The sequence below is a fragment of the Ambystoma mexicanum genome, chromosome 7q (assembly GCF_040938575.1).
Source record: "Ambystoma mexicanum isolate Mex_15411 chromosome 7q, UKY_AmexF1_1, whole genome shotgun sequence".
NCBI classification, from domain to species: Eukaryota; Metazoa; Chordata; class Amphibia; order Caudata; family Ambystomatidae; genus Ambystoma; species Ambystoma mexicanum.
This window is the reverse complement of record NC_090941.1, coordinates 489,543,830-489,560,486: the sequence shown is the minus strand read 5'-3', so window position 1 is coordinate 489,560,486 and position 16,657 is coordinate 489,543,830.

Genomic DNA, 16,657 nt, shown 5'->3' with positions numbered 1-16,657 from the left:
TGACAGTCCCGAATGTACTGTAGAGATGACTTATCCCGAATTGGAAAACATTTTTACAGGGGTATCTGGATACATTTCTAATGCCAAAATAAGAGCTCTTCATTCTGCCACTTGCACAGAATATTGTGTAGGCAATCTTTTTTAAGTCACTATTTCAAATTCTGCATCTTCCCATTTTACCACTGCTGCTCCTGTGTGCCTTAAATCAGTATTCTGGTTTATCATGATGACCCGTCAATTAACAATATCTCTCCCCACTCAAGCGCATCATCCTCAACATGTGGTAAATATTCATAGACATCAGTGTATTTTGAACAGTCATGTACACAATCTCCCTTTTCCACAGGTTCTGCAAGAAAAGTAGCCGGGTTGACAATGCAGAATCTCACAATTTTAATCAAAGAATTTGACAGAATTATCTCATAGCCTGAGCCACACTGTGTTGTGAGTGTGGATTTTGGTTTTTGCAAAATTGCAAACAGTGCATGCTATACATAAAGAGTCACTGAGCAACCCATAGTTATTGTTGATGATTTCTCAATTGCGAAGATAGCTGCTGCCAATGCTTGTTCACATGGGAAATGTTGATGCATCACTGGGTCGCATGTTTCAGTTCATTGAATGCTTTCAGTTATCTCTACTGATCAGGCAGTGACTTTTCCCTCTTTTTGTACTTCTTTTAATCCTTTTAGAATGGGCCTAGTGTATGAGGTGAAATCTTAAATCTAGGACCAGAAATAAGTAGCAGCAGAGTAGCAGTCTCTGCAGTACCCTCTACGTGCCTGTGGCTGTGTGTGATATTCGTGGAGTCTTTCTACACTTTTTTCTGCAAGAGGGCTGGACTTGGATATAAACCCGGAGTAGCTGCAGAGTAGCAGTCTCTGCAGTACCCTCTACGTGCCTGTGGGTGTGCATGATATTCGTGGAGTCTTTCTACACTTTTGTCCGCAAGAGGGCTGGACTTGGATATAAAACCGGAGTAGCTGCAGAGTAGCAGTCTCTGCAGTACCCTCTACGTGCCTGTGGGTGTGCATGATATTCGTGGAGTCTTTCTACACTTTTGTCCGCAAGAGGGCTGGACTTGGATATAAACCCGGAGTAGCTGCAGAGTAGCAGTCTCTGCAGTACCCTCTACGTGCCTTTGGCTGTGCGTGGTATTCGTGGAGTCTTTCTACACTTTTGTCTGCAAGAGGGCTGGACTTGGATATAAACCCTCTTATCCTGCGGGGCAGCCGCTGAGTAGCTGCAGAGTAGCAGTCTCTGCAGTACCCTCTACATGCCTGTGGCTGTGCATGATATTCATGGAGTCTTTCTACACTTTTGTCTACAAGAGGGCTGGGCTTGGATATAAAGCCTCTGATCCCGCGCAGCGGCCGCGGAGTAGCTGCAGAGTAGCAGTCTCTGCAGTCTATGGCAGCAAGGGCAGCAAAAAGCAAAAGCAGAAGGGACATTGCCTCCTCTTCATCGCCTCTGCAGACCGACTCAATACAGCTTGAGGAGGAGGGCCGCTGCCTCCGGAGCTCCAAAAGGAGTATGGCATCCCTGCTGACACAATCTTCTGTCCCTGGAGGTCGGGAGGCAGGGCTCTCAGCAGCGAGGCAGTGCCTCGCATTACCATCGAACTCAAACCTTCCTTGACGACTGAAGACCTGGATTGTCCCTGCGGAACCCGCCAGTCTCCCGCGACATTGCTCCCACATCCTGTTGGCAGCCTCTCGCCGTTTGAGGCGGGTCCGGCAGCACCCCTAGGAGGAGAGGAAACGCCGGCCGTACAAGGTGAGGAGGATGACGCGGGAGGGGAGAGCATGGGACACTGCATTGCTTGAATCACAACCATCCACGAGTGCAGCCACTGGGTCGGCGCTCACCTCCCTCCCACCTACAACTCCACCCTCATGCTTGGAGGGCTTGCAAGACGCGGGCATGGAGGGGGCGCCAATTGACTTGACAAGCACTGGCACTGCTGCCCTTGGGCCTTCTATCATAACAGTGGTCCCTATCCTGCACCATCCTTGCCCACAGTCGTTGGAGGAGCAAGCACTGGCGGTCCTGTCTCCAACGCGGCTGTTGGAGGCAGAGGCGTCGCGGGCAGCAGCGGACGGGCGGTCAACGACTGAGCCTGTCTCACCAGCTGTTGCTCCGAAAGACCTGTCGCTGGGCCGCAACCCCAAACTATTACACGTTTCTGCTAACTATTGCCATCAAAAGAAAAAGGGGGTGCCGGCGCGTAGAAAACGCTGTGCCCACCTTCGACAAAAATGAGGCATTAAAGCTTATCTGAGCTTGTGCCTTAGACTTTCCAACTCATCTACTAACCCCCCCAAATCCCCCTTAAAAGGAGACATGGCATTGCCGGCACCCAACAATATATTTTTTGGCAATTTTCTGAAAAAGAAACTAACGGTCCAGAAGAAATTTCAGACACCGAGATCCTGAAAGTAGCCTTGGATCAAGTTCCCCCGAGCAAGAACACTGGGTGGCCCTCTGGTGTGGGGGACCCTTCTCTGAAAGACTCTGCCAGAGGCTTTAACAGCGGCGCTATGCCTGATGCCAAAGTCCGATGGCACTTTGGTTCTCCGTGCCCGGGTACCTTGTCCTCGCCAAGGCAGTCCACTTCCACCATTCGGAACGAGGAGGTGGGCACCACTCTGCAGACACCGGGGCGCCCCGCGGTGCTCATGAAGGCCACCCCAAATACATCAGCGCAAGCGGGGAGGTCATCTGCCCCCCTCTCTGCATCTGTGGCTACGCTGCAACCCTCCGATTCAGTTCCGAGGCACCTGTCTTCTTCGAACGTCTCTGCTGATGCACTCGACAACAACAGGCAATCACGAGTGCCAACTTACCGACCTGCTTCCGCCAGCACGAGGGGCGGATCTGAAAGAACTTTGCCCCATTGACACTACACAGGCTCCATCCCTCCAAAAGGAGGCAGTGGAGGAGCAACCGGGGGGGACCGTGGACCTCACATCAACCCCGGCCGCAGCAGCTCTGGACATTAGGGTTTCTCCTAAGCCGGGCAATGGCCCAGCACTTTCATCAGCCGACAGTCCCATCCCTCGGCTCCCAAACCCCAGTTAGCCCTCCGAGAAACCGTCGCTCTAGCGAGCTGCCGGGAAATCCTTCTAAAGACTCGCCGGGGAAGAGGACAGACCTAAGGTTAATCATGTCAACGGTGACAATTGCTTTGGCGCCGTTTTGTAAACTGTATGAGTCTATAAATAACTCCTTGAAAGACCACGTGTCCATCTCTTCAATGATGAATAGTCGCTTGATTTTCCTGGAAGGGTACATAAACGCCCTAAACAGCCGAATGGAAAAACGCCTTGGAGAAGTGGAGCCGGCGCAAGTTCAGCCCCTTGGATCAAAGGACAGACCCTTGCTCTCCTCCTCGTTTACTAAAGCAACGCCCATCGACTCTAGCTCCCAGACCCCTCAATCCTGGTTGACCACCACTGCAAAAGGCACAATGGAAAAGTCCACGCTAGGGCCCAAAGGGCCAGGGTCCGCTGGGAGCAAAACCATGACAGCTGGTAGTAGCGTAAATGGTGCAATCAACAACGAGGTCATCCTCATTCTTCCTGATTGTGAGGAGTCCCTAGAACATAAAGACCGGGCAACAGTACCCCCAAACAACGAATTCGCAATCTTTGAGAATCTGAAAATGAATGACAATTTACCCTCTCCACAATCTTGTACGTCTAGAGAGGTTACAGCTACAAAAGAAGGAGGACTCTCTATCTGGACAGCGAAATCTGTGAGTACCAAACAACCAGAAACCAAAGCTCGGCAGGCAAACTTAAACCGGGCGGGAGGGATGAACTCCTCGGGATGCGCCCCAGAGTACAAAACGGGCAAACCAGAGGTGGAGGTGGACCTTCTAAACCTTAGTGTCTACCCGCTACTCGAGGACCAAGAGGACAGTAGCTTGTCCTCAAATGTGGAAGAGGAGGATTTACCTTTTCAGACTTTGGAAAATCGTTGTAAGAAGATCATTAAGAAGCCCACTTGGGGACCGGTGGCCTCTAGGAGCACTTCGCAAGAGCACCCAAAGCTTGTCCATATAAACGCTGGTGGAGGTCGCTCAGGCCAGGCCTTCTCTCCATCCGGATTGGGGGCTGAGAGAGTTGCTCCCTCTCCCATACCCCCGCAACTCCCCCAAACAGAAGTGGGTCCACGCCACCCGGGCCCAACGGCCATCCGGAGTGTCGAAACACTCAGAAATCCACTACTCGGAAAAAAAGACCATGCATGGCTCAAGATCCAGCCCAAAGCTTGCTCCTCGGAGGTCCACCCTCCGACCCAAAACAGAACGCACATTCAAGATAGAACAACTGCCGGATAACAAAAAATATGTGGTATTAAATCGAGGCTTTGTGCTACATCTCTTCAAATGTGTCCCGTCGCTCAGACGAGTGGAGACAAAAGACATTGCTCTGGTAGAGCCCTTCCATGAAGGGAATACTGCAAGCGCATACTTATACGTACCTACTAATTGGGCAAAAACGAGGATCTCCAAGGCGGCAGAAAATCTGCTGAAGTTGGCTTTTGACTTGTTTGAAGTGGAAGAGAGCGTGCCTTCCACTTCGCAACGAGAGTGGTCTGAGGTGGCCAGGCCCCAAAAACTTTGTGTCGCCTCTGAGTCAATCAGCCAAGAACAACCCCTACGGGTGTCCATTGAAACGAACCCCACAGGCCGGGATTCTAAGAACAAAGGAGCTAATCATCTGGCATGAGGGGAGTTACCCCGAGATCTTACGTGGGGACTGACACACAACTCCCCCCGCAAGACGAGTCTACTGACGAACGTCTATATAAAGACCCTCTGGGAATAGGGCGATTCCCGGCTGACCCTACGGCCAAAATTCAGCGTAGAATTACTCAACACCCCAAACCGAAGGACCCAGAGTACCAACAAACCACCAAACAAGCTCCACTAGCACAACTATGGTCTTGGATACCCAAAGCTCTTACGATCAACAAAAAGAAATAGCAATGCACAACGCATCCTCTCGCCCCTCTCACCATCAGATCAACTACTGGGAAAGAGGAGATGTCGTTGGGGTCGTGGAACACTAGCGGTTTCCTCCACCTGACCAAGGAAGGAGATTTAAATCTAGGCTGTTTCGACATTGTCTGTATCCAAGAGTCTTGGATGATGGAATGCCCCTCAATGGATGGATACACAATAGCTTTCGCTCCAGCAAAAAAAGGGCTTTTTGGTCACCCTTTCTCTGGACACATAGCAGCCATCTGCTCGGGAAGCGGACTACACCTTAAGAAAACACTGAAACCCTCCACATATCTTCTAGCAACAGAGCTAACTTGGGGAAAGCCTGCTGAAGAAAATGGTCTATTCACGCAGCAGTCGTTAATTGTTATCAACGACTATTGGAACCCCACAGGCTGAGCTTATCTGAAACCTGAAAAAAATAAAAAAAGAAAATGGGCGAGCTCGACTGGATTAAGACCTTGGACAATGCAGCAAAGGCCAAATCAGTTCTACACCTTCCGCCTCATCTGAGCAAACTAAGCATGATTCCAAACTACCTGAGTAGTAAATCGGCTAGAAACGTGTTCTTGAGGGCGCGCCTAAATCTTCTCGAAATTCAGAAGATTTTAGCGCTCAGAGGGCTAAGTAACTCAGCCAATTGCTGTTTCTGCACAAATGAAGACGAGGTCGAAACCATACGCCACCTGCTACTTAACTGTCCAGGGACAAATGCAATAGGCGAAAAGGTCCTGCTACCGCACCTATCGGCCTCTTACACTAGGGAAGAGGAGCTATGGTGGGGCCGTTTAATGAGTGGCAAAAGGGCTACCTGGACAATTGCCACCACCCAGACTTTGAAACATAGTTTGGCCCTCTGAAACAAAGCTTGTTTTTTTTGGTTCTTAAACTAAACTCCAAATGTGATGCAAACTAGACTTTCTTTCCTGCATTAACGCTCCTCTTTTCTGTACATACGTTCTTCTTTTTGCATATACGTCTTCTTCTTCATTTGCTTTTGTAAAAATCATTAATTTGATTAAATCAAGTAAATACATAATAATTGCACAACACTAGAGACTGTTCCATTTCTTTTACTGTTGCTGGTTGTGGTGCGTTGTGTATTGCCTCAGCTCTCCCTGGTGTCACTGTTCTTCCTTCTGATGATATTATTTGGTCCAACTATATCACTTCTTTTTGACTATATTGCAGTTTGTCTTTATCTAAGTTGTACCGCTTCTCCGCTAATAGCGTCAGGAGCATCACTGAATCTTTCCTGCATTCATCTTCTTTGGTGCTGCACACCAGGATGTCATCAACATATTGTATCACTTTACTCTGTGTCTGTATATTTCGAATATCCATTTGTAGCACTCTGTTAAACATGCTGGGTGATTCACAGTACCCCTTAAGTAAACAGGTATGTTGGAGTTATTGGCTGTGGTGAGTTAACACAGTCAAATATTGTGAATTTGGGTGCAATGGTATTGAAGAAAGCATTTTTTAGATCTATCAATGGAAAATACACTGCACTTATGGGTATGTTGCATGAAATTGTTGCTGGATTCGGAACTATTGGTAATTCTGCTTTCACTATATTATTTAGAGGGTGAAAATCTTGTATAAATCTCCAAGCCCCTCATTTTGCCTTTATCACAGGGTACACAGCTGTGTTGCATGGAGATTCTGATGGTGCTATAATAGCTTGCTGAAATAATGCTGCAATAGTATATTCCCTCATCTGCTTTTTGGACATTGGGTATAAAGCTCCTTCTTTCAATTGTATTCTTAGTGGCCCTTCTCCGTTTAAAAAACTCACATCATGGGGGCTACTGATCCATAATTCATTAGGCACTGGGTCCAAGCCTGGCTGAAAATGCGGCGAAAGCATTTTTGCTAACATTACTTTCTGGGGTACTTCCCTATGCTACACTATTAACTGGTATAGTATGCACACTTCAAACATTGCCTCTCCGTCCTCATCATCATCTTGAAAATGTTGTTAGTCAGTTAAATCAGTGAAACAAAGTGTTGGATCAATGGACAAAACCGAGCACCATTCAATACCCTCCTCATCTACGCCATGTAATATTACTGCTGCTTCCTTTATTATCACTGCTTCTAGATGCACTGTACTAATTGTCCCATGTGCAATTTCTCTAGGAAGTGCTGGTCTAAATAAGAATTCTGTGGATAAGCATAAAAAGTGCTCTATTCTAGGCACCCATACTAGTATCATCTGTACTCCATAAAGGAATCAATGGGGGTCTAGAGGCACTCCTCGCAACACAGTGCCACAAAACGCTTGTAACACTGCCTTTACTCATGCATAGTGCATACCTGGAGTGGGACACACTGTTCCATTTTCAGTAAATGAGATGGTCTTCTTTAAATTGTTCATGATGTCCTTACCCAAATCTGGCGTGTTTCCTGAATTTAACAAACATGCTCTTATTTTTATTTCTTGTGTTGCAACTGTTATGGGTAAGTCCTCTGTAAAAGGAACTGTCATCATTGCCCCAGAAAATCCAAGTGTGTCCATTATGGTGTCTGATAAAGGAAACCCTTGTGCCTTGATACAGGATTTGGTCACTCCTGTGTCAGCCAGGAATGAATATGTGCTATCTTCACTGCACCCCCTGGTTGCACTTCTGGGTCTGGGGTTACTGATAGTATCGGGCATGTCAGAGTCCTCTGTGAGCTATCCTATTGAGTATATGTGCTGGTGCTTGAGGGTGTAAAAGGATCCCCCCCACACTTACTGTACCAAAATATGGTATAGCACCTTGCGGTATCAAGTTTTTATTCCACTGCTCTGGGGTGTTCTGAGTGCGTGCTTGCAAAGTAATTGGTGTCTGTTGCTGCGATTGTGCATTGTGCTGTGCCATAGCAGTGTATTGCTCTTACTGTGGTTGCATTGTGTCCATTTTGTTTGCCATGGGATATGGCATCTGTTGTAACTGCATTGTACTGTGTGCATTTGCAAAGGGGTATTGTGTCGGCTGTCGCATAGTATGCTGCAGATCATGGAGGTGTTGTATCTAATACTGTGTATGGTATTGGAATGTATTCTGTGCTGGTACTCCCATTACTCCATAGGGCCCTGACCCATAAGATACTGCCCCTCTGCTTCTACATGTCCGTGCATAGGGTCCTATGTTCCCATATTTCCAACATTGTGCTCCAAATCCTCCAAACCCTCTAAATCTAAGCTCTGTTCTTTCACCTGCACCATCAAATCCTCTCCCAAATCTGTTTCCAAATCCACCTCTAAATCCACTTCCAAATCCTCCTCTCCCCCTCTGAAAAACTCCTTTTCCTCTGGGGTAGTGCACTCTCCCTCCCCTTTTAGCCATAAAGCCTGTTGGTCCAGTTTGTGACCTATCCTGTTCAAAGTGACCTTCCACAGGGTTAGTAATCACTGCTGCTTCCATTGTAACCTTTGCTAATTTCTTTTGTACCAATGTTGCCCCATCCCTCTCTCTTGTTCAGCTGTTGTCTTCTCCCTTTCTCCCCTCAAGCTGGAAAAATGAACTATTAATGCTTGCATTTCGGCCCATGGTTTCATTTATGTACCAACTATTTTCCTCAATTCTGATTGGACCTCATTCAGTAAGCCCCTACTCAAAATGTGATAAGATATTGGAATGATTTTTATCCAATAGTTCCCTTGCTTCTAAATACCATTCCTCTAGCAATTCCTGTATGTACTGTGTGGCATCTTAATCCACTTTCATCGTTTGGGTCATGATGCTGCTCATCTCCAATGTGTCTGGGTATTGTACCCTTAACACTCTCCAAACACGTGTTCGACAATCATTAAAAGGCAAGCCACCATGTGCATTGTTCTTCAATGTCACTCCTAGGTACCTTGCCTTCTTCCAGAGACAATCTGCTTGCTCTCCCAATAGTTAGGCAAATAAACTCTTCATGTTGCCTACAGCTAAATTAACTCCTGCCATTCGATTTTCTAGCTCATATATCCATTTACCCACTAATGCTGTAAGTGATGGTAAAGTATTCATTAAATTGTCCTTATCAATGTCTAGCCATGGAACATTACTGTGATACTCCTGGACCTATCTGTAATAAAGGAAATTGTGTACCTCTTTTCTTGTGTACCGATATATATTTCCCTTTCCCCTTTCTTTTGCTGCAAATACCTGTCCTGGTATTCTACCATTCCTGTCCGTGTAAAGAGATTCCCTCCATTCCGCCCTCTGGGGTTCCTCAAGTTCGACCTCATCCATTTCACTGTTGCGATCTAAATCTACATCCTCCCAACTTTCTCAAATATCCCCATACCCTAAATGGGAGTAAGAGATATCACTGCACAAGCGTTCGTTTGACCACTCACCCTGTTCCTCTACCGTCTGTTCATCATTTACTCAAGTATTTACTGTGTATTTTAAACAAAATCTGTCCTACCCTCCATTTGCTTGTAGCTACCAATGCCCCATGTTCATCTCCTTGCCCCTGCTTTGCTCTTGCCAATTCTGCCTGTGTTTCCTTTAATTGTGCTTCTAAATCTTGTTGCACATCTTTAGGTGGGTCTTGCTCATATTTATTATCCTCCTCTGGGGGTATAAATTTGGGATTTGTATAGCCTGTTGCAGGTTGTAAGGGATAGTGTCCACATACCGTCTGTGGGTGAGGGGACCCATACAGAGGAGGGGCAGTTAGCTCCGTGTGTGTTTCAATGTTCACATAATTTTCATTTCCATTTTTATCATCCTCCTCTTTCTCAAATATTTTCCACAATTCTATAATACTTAATCTACTTTCCAGTTTATTCCTTTTATATTTAGCTGTTAAATATGCATACATGTTTTGTAACATATTCTTATTATGTGTGCCTTCCGCAGACCAAGATTGAAACATCTGCCCTGCTGTTTCATGTATCCATTCCTTATGGTATTTAATTATTTTCTCCCTATACTGGGGAAATGATTCGCACGTGCACTAGTGGGGAGTCCATTTTATTTATATATAATAATATATATAACAAATTGTAATCCTTATTACCAAACGTGCTTGTTACTTTACACACCACACCCAAATCTTTCACTCCAAATAATTTCCAAACCACCAATAAACCACAACCTACAATATACTTTCAGAAAACCACATATTATTGTTGTATCAATAATAACCCAATTCAATTCTACCACTTTCTCTGATTTATATAACGCAAGGGTATCCACACCTCCACTGCTTCTATAATGCAAGGGTAGCCACACATCCTCGGCTTCTATAATGCAAGGGCATCCACACCTCCTCATGCCCCCATGCCCGGGCCAAGGGAAAACCACTCCTCCTCTGCTTCTATAATGTGAGGGTATACACACCTCTGCACATGCCCTTACCCGGGGCGGAGGGAAAACCATACGTTCTTTACAATACACCCTATAATCTATGCGCCATTGCCCTTCCTCTTACAGAGGAATATTCATTTCCTTACTATTTCACCATAAACACACTATGGGGGTAATTCATAGAATTTCGCGCACAAGTGGCGCACGCGGCTGGTGCACAGTGTGCGCGTGCGAATGTCTGCGCCAGCCGCGTGCGCTAAAATCGATTTCCACGCACAGCGTATTCATGGATTTTAGCCTCCAAAACCAGCCGTGGCGCAGAGTGGCGCAGCGACCCTGCAGCAGTGCCAGTTACGCCCCCAAGAACGCCCTTGCGCAAGGAAAAGCCATCAAAATCCCCAATCCAGCGCAAAGGGCTGCGCTAACCCTGGACCAGTTTACAGGGCTGCCAAACAGCAAACGCCAAGCGGGGAACGTGTATTACTGGGGTTCGCGTGAAGTTTCACACGCGATAGGCCCTGTGCGAGCGGGGTACGTGTATAACTGGTGTTCGCGTGAAGTCTCACATGCGATTGGATCCGGGTATGTGTATTTCGGGGGTGTGCAGGAAGTTTCACACGCGATAGGCCCTGTGCGAGCGGGGTACATGTATTACTGGGGTTCGCGGGAAGTTTCACACGCGAAAAGGCCTGTGCGAGTGGGCTACGTGTATAACTTGGGTTCACAGGAAGTCTCACACGCGATTTCAGCAGGGTACATGTATTTCGGGGGTTCGCGGGAAGTTTCACACGTGAAAGGGCCTGTGCGAGTGGGGTACATGTATTACTGGGGTTCGCGGGAAGTCTCACACGTGATTTCAGCAGGGTACGTGTATTTCGGGGGTGCGTGGGAAGTCCTACACATGAATTAGCAGTGTGGATCCTCCCAGGTGTTCCCTCTACACCCTCCACGGCCCCTGCAGGCAGCCCACACCACGGGGGACTACCCTGCACCCCTGGTCATGTCCCGCAGGCAGCCCATCCACCATGGGCATGCCCCCCAGCCAAGCCACATGTCACCTTGCACTACTGATCACCAACGCATGTCCCCCTGCACCCCTACCCCCCAGCAGTGCAGGGCACCTGCCAGCAGGCCCCCACTCATGTCCCCCTGCACCCCCACCCCCCAGCAGTGCAGGGCACCTGCCAGCAGGCCCCCACTCATTTCCCCTTGTACCCCCACCCTCCAGCAGTGCAGGGCACCTGCCAGCAGGCCCCCACTCATGCCCCACTCATGTCCCCCTGCACCCCCACCCCCCAGCGGTGCAGGGCACCTGCCAGCAGGCCCCCACTCATGTCCCCCTGCAACCCCACCTCCCAGCAGTGCAGGGCACCTGCCAGCAGGCCCCCACCCATGTCCCCTTGCACCCCCACCCCCCAGCAGTGCAGGGCACCTGCCAGCAGTCCCCCACTCATGTCCCACTCATGTCCCCCCCTATACAAAATAAAGATGCACAGTCATGGCCCACTTCTACACCAAAAAAATACCACATCACGCCATTGCATGGCCCGTTGACGCAACACCACCCCACCAATCAGGAGAGGCTCAACCCGGTCCCGGATAGCCACGTCTGCAGGGAGAGGAAGGTCAGTTGTTGTAAGTGGATCCCCTCCCTGAAAACGGGTCTGTACGTAGGCACCCCTGCTGGTGTGGGATGATGCAGTCACAGGATCGGGGACAGGATTACACACAGGAACCTCTGCGGTGGCCTGTGCTGCCTCCTGTCCCTGCCCCTGCACTGCACCACTAGCACCAATGGAATCCCCACCTCCAGACCCTGTGTCTGTCCCTTGCACGGCCTCCTCCTCCACCAAACCCCCCACCAACCTGGATGACTCTGTGCCATCTTCCTCCGTCGGACCCTGTGGGGTGTCAGCTGCCCCTTCTGCTGCCGAGGAGTCCAACTCCGACCTCCGCCTCTTGGACCTTCCCTCGGCAGCTGCGGCCTTGGACGCGGCACCGGACTCCTCACTCCCCGACAAGATGACAACCTGGGAGGGGAGCCAGGCCACAGCACCCTCTCCACCCTCTTCTTCTGTTGACACTGCAGACAGGGAGAGATAAAACACAGGCATCAGGGCACTGTACAATGGACTGATACACACATGACAGTTGCACATGACTGGCATTGTTTAACTACAGACACGGCATCACACTCCACGACACACATGTCATTTTAACTCACACACATGAACATTTCAACAGCAATATTGCACCAGGCAGCATCATCCATACACATACAACAGCATGAACAGCCAAAGGTGAGCCTGACATCACATGAAACACAAGGAGTGCACTAGACATGCACACACGCCACCACACTTACATGCATGTCTACATCTCCTCCAACTGTTGCAGTGATGAGATCGACATACATGTGACATCTGCCATTCATCGTTCTACATATCAGTGTCACGTGCATCAATGTTGCATCACAGTTGCACACTTGTCAGATACACATACACATGTACACAGTGCAGATACATGCTTTATGAACCACCATCCATGTCACAACCATGCCAATGTACATACACAGAAATTCAAACATGTGTGCTCCCACACCTGCATTTGCCCAGCATGCTTACCAACACATACACCATCAATGTGTCTCACAACTGAGAGGACTCACATGTGGCAGCCTCACGCCCATGTTCATACACATCCCTACATGGCCCTACATAAACACATGTGCAACCTGCACACTACTGGCACACCACGACACACACAGCGTACTATCAACATGCATGTACACTTACCGCTCGACTCCAGACGGGTCTGCCTCTCAAGGATCTGGATGTAGAGCGCTGGGCATATGCGTTCCAGGACCCTCATTTGATGGTTCGACAGCTGGCCCCGGCGCTCCTTGGCATCCGCTGCCTTAGCGAGGCGCCGGGCCTTGTTGACGGTCCTGGACCTGAAGTCCTCCCAGTGCTTCTTGACATGATGTAAGTCGCGGACTGCCACCCCCTCCGCGTTGATGGTAGTCACGATGTCCATCCAGATCCTGGTCCGTCCTTCATTGTTGGCGCACAAACTTCCAAAGAGGGCATCATACTGCCCCAGGACTTGCTCCACCAGGACACCAACTGCGGTGGCAGTGAAGCTAGTGGCCCTCTCCCTCTCTGGCTGGGGGTTTCCAGTGCTGCCAGATGGTGTTGTGCTGGACATGGCAACCCCAGAGGCAGGAGTGGGTGGGCAACTGGGTCCTGGGGCTGGGCTGTGGAGTGATGGAATCCCAGTCAGGAGTCTTCGGTTCCAGCAGGGATGGTCACAGCAACTACACCCCTGGCTGACGTGCAGGCAGCAAATGGCAGGGCACGTGGGCAGCAGGCAGCAGCAGATGGCAGGTGGGAGCGTGCTCAGGGCTCTGGGGGGCAGTAATTCGGCCTTCTGGGCAGGAGCGTGGTCTTCCATGTGTTTTTGTGTGGCCAGCTTGATACGGAGTGATTTGGCACGTGAAAAAATTGCACGTCAGCGTGTAATTCGAGGAAAGGGCCATAGCGCGTAAGCGCGTCAGCACATGCACGCGATTTTATTGGACCAAAGGCCCTTAGCGCGTAAGCGCGTAAATTACATTACGCGCGTGGGTGTTTCCCTCATTGCACGTGATGACAGAGCACACGTAGAAAAACTGCATGTACGAGTGTCATCGCCTTAGCGCGTAAGCGCATAAGTTACATTACGCACGTGGGCGTTTCCCTCATAGCACGTGATGACAGAGCACACGTGGAAAAACTGCACGTCCGAGTGTCATCGCGTGTAATTGGAGGAAAGGGCCTGCGTACACGTGTATCTGACGTGTACGTGTGGGCCAGTTTAAAAGCTATGTGTAGGACGCCATTTCCTTGTACGTGCTTTTTGTGGCGAGCAAGTGGGTGAAATCTGTACTTCTTGTCGGTTCACACGCGATTACTTCACAGCGTTTCTAGTTCATTCTCCCTGTTACCTCTGACAGCTCTTTTCTGATTTTTTATTGGGCCTATTTCCTCAAACAGAGTTCACTTCTCCTTTTGTCCTGTCTCCTCAGACAGCGTACAATTCTTCTTTTGGCGGGGGTGTTGCCAACATGCACACGTGCGTATTTTTCACGTTCTTTTTCCAGGCAGACGGTGAGTTCGCACGTACTTAACAACTGTGCTTGCCCCGTGTGTCGTGTTCCCCTTCAGAGGTCATTGTAGGCTGCGTGTATTATGCGTACGCTTATTTTTGTGTTTCTGGGTGCCACAGCGTAGTGCGGGTTCATTTTTTCATGCACGTGGTCTACGAGGGGTTGCGTGCATGTTTATTTTTGATTTTGGGCTGCCTGTGCGTTGCGTGACCCGTCATCTTCCCCCCGGGGTCACAGACAGCCTTGTTAGAGCACTAGGGTACGAATTCCATCTAGTATCCTACCCCTTTGACCCCCAATTGCCCAGGATAATAGTTTACTGCAACTCCCATACGCACAACAACATCAGTGCCATGGTTGGGAGGTGACCAAGCGGTAAGGGAGGCAAAGGTGGCCGACCTTCAAAAGAGCTCTGACTCTCCCAGCCAGGACAGTGTCAGTCCAGGTCCATCAAACTGACGTTCCCCCTGTCAACATTACCCTGCAACCAATGCCTGCATCAAGACCTATGGTCATTGTGCATTCCCACACTCCTACTACCCAGTCCACCGGTGATTCTGCCCCTACTGACCAGAGCCACTCTGGCTCCGCTCCACCTTTAAAGAAGAGGAAGAAGGGCGCTCTGGCACGACAGGCTGAGACCCCAGACACGGCTACACACTCTGGCACGTCAAGGAAGCCTTGCTTTAATGACGCAGAACTTGATGCACTTGTGTCCTATGTGTTGGCACATAGCCGCGAAATGTTGCTGACTGCAGGGTGCAAGACCACACCTGGTCAACTTAGGGCACACTAGCAGACCATCGCGGACCGCATAAGTGCCCTTGGATTTTTGAGGCGCACAGCTGATGATTGCTACAAGCGGTGGAATGACCTGAAACGCAGAGCAAAGAACAAGCTGGCCTCAAATCATGCCGCTACTCTGGTGACTGGCGATGGGTCTCCACAAGAGGACAACAAACTCACTGAACATGAGTCAGTTGCTGGGGCCTTCATCACAGAGGAACAGATCCAAGGTGTGTTGTTTGGGTGACGGGTTCTGATTGAGTGCCAGGTGAGGGTGTGTGTGCCTGGGTGGTATGGGTCACCCATGTGCTTCATCCAAAACATTCAGCGGCCTTGGATTTGGGTGTGACAGTATCCCTTCTGCCCACAGTAGTAATTTAGCGCAACATTACGTCAGTTGCCCCTGAAGTGGCATCTTGCAACAACATTGTTTGTATTTTTCAGTGTCCGTTCAGGCTGATTGTTTCAATTCATCCACTTTTGCTACGCATTCCTCAGCCCTATTGTCACATTTGTGACATGCTTCTGTCATTGATGAACCCCACATTGGCCCACATGTGTTACCTTGTTAGGCAAATGATTTGACCATTCAGGCTGATTGAGTATTGGCCTGATCACATACATTTTGGGGCCTGTTTGAATGTGGAACATGATAGTTGTTTCCTGTCATGTTGAAGTGCACAACCATTGATGTGTACATCGGCCTGCAATCACTGTATTTTTGTACACTGGATGTGTTTCAGTGTGTGGCACATGCATATTTTGTCACACTATGTAGCATTTTTCATCTCATCATGTCCATCTCACATGGATGGCTGACAGTATTCATTCACTGACATATGGATGTACTTGTGGAATGTACCATGGCTATGGTACATGCCATCTGTGTGATGGCATGTGTCATGTACGTGTATTGGACATGCCACTCACAGGCCAATGTGTGATGGCAGGGCTACCCAGCATGCAGCAAATGTGTTGCTCTTCCATCTTGGTGTCATCAGTGTCTGCCTTTTGCCTCCCCTTCCAACTCAGTGACAGTGCATGCATGGGAGGGTTATAGTCATGTGGGACATGTGTAAATCATGTACTGGTTCTGTAGCTTGTCAGGCCTATTTGTGTGCTATGGTGCTAATGTCTGTTTCCATTTTTGTCTTTCATGTTTTTGCAGGGGATGACGCACTTGATGCTGTTGAGGTTGAGGAGATGGTGCAGACCCAGGAGCAATCTCAGGCACGACCGGGCACCAGTGGGGGACCTGGTGTGGTGGTGGGTGAGAACCCAATCTTGCTGCAGACCATTCTGTCCATGGGTGTCTCTGGGTGCACCTCCCCAGACCTCTATTCAGGTGCTGATTCGGATGACGAGACCTATGTGCCGTCACAGGTAAGTGTTTCTGGCAGGGATTCTGTTCTGTCCAGC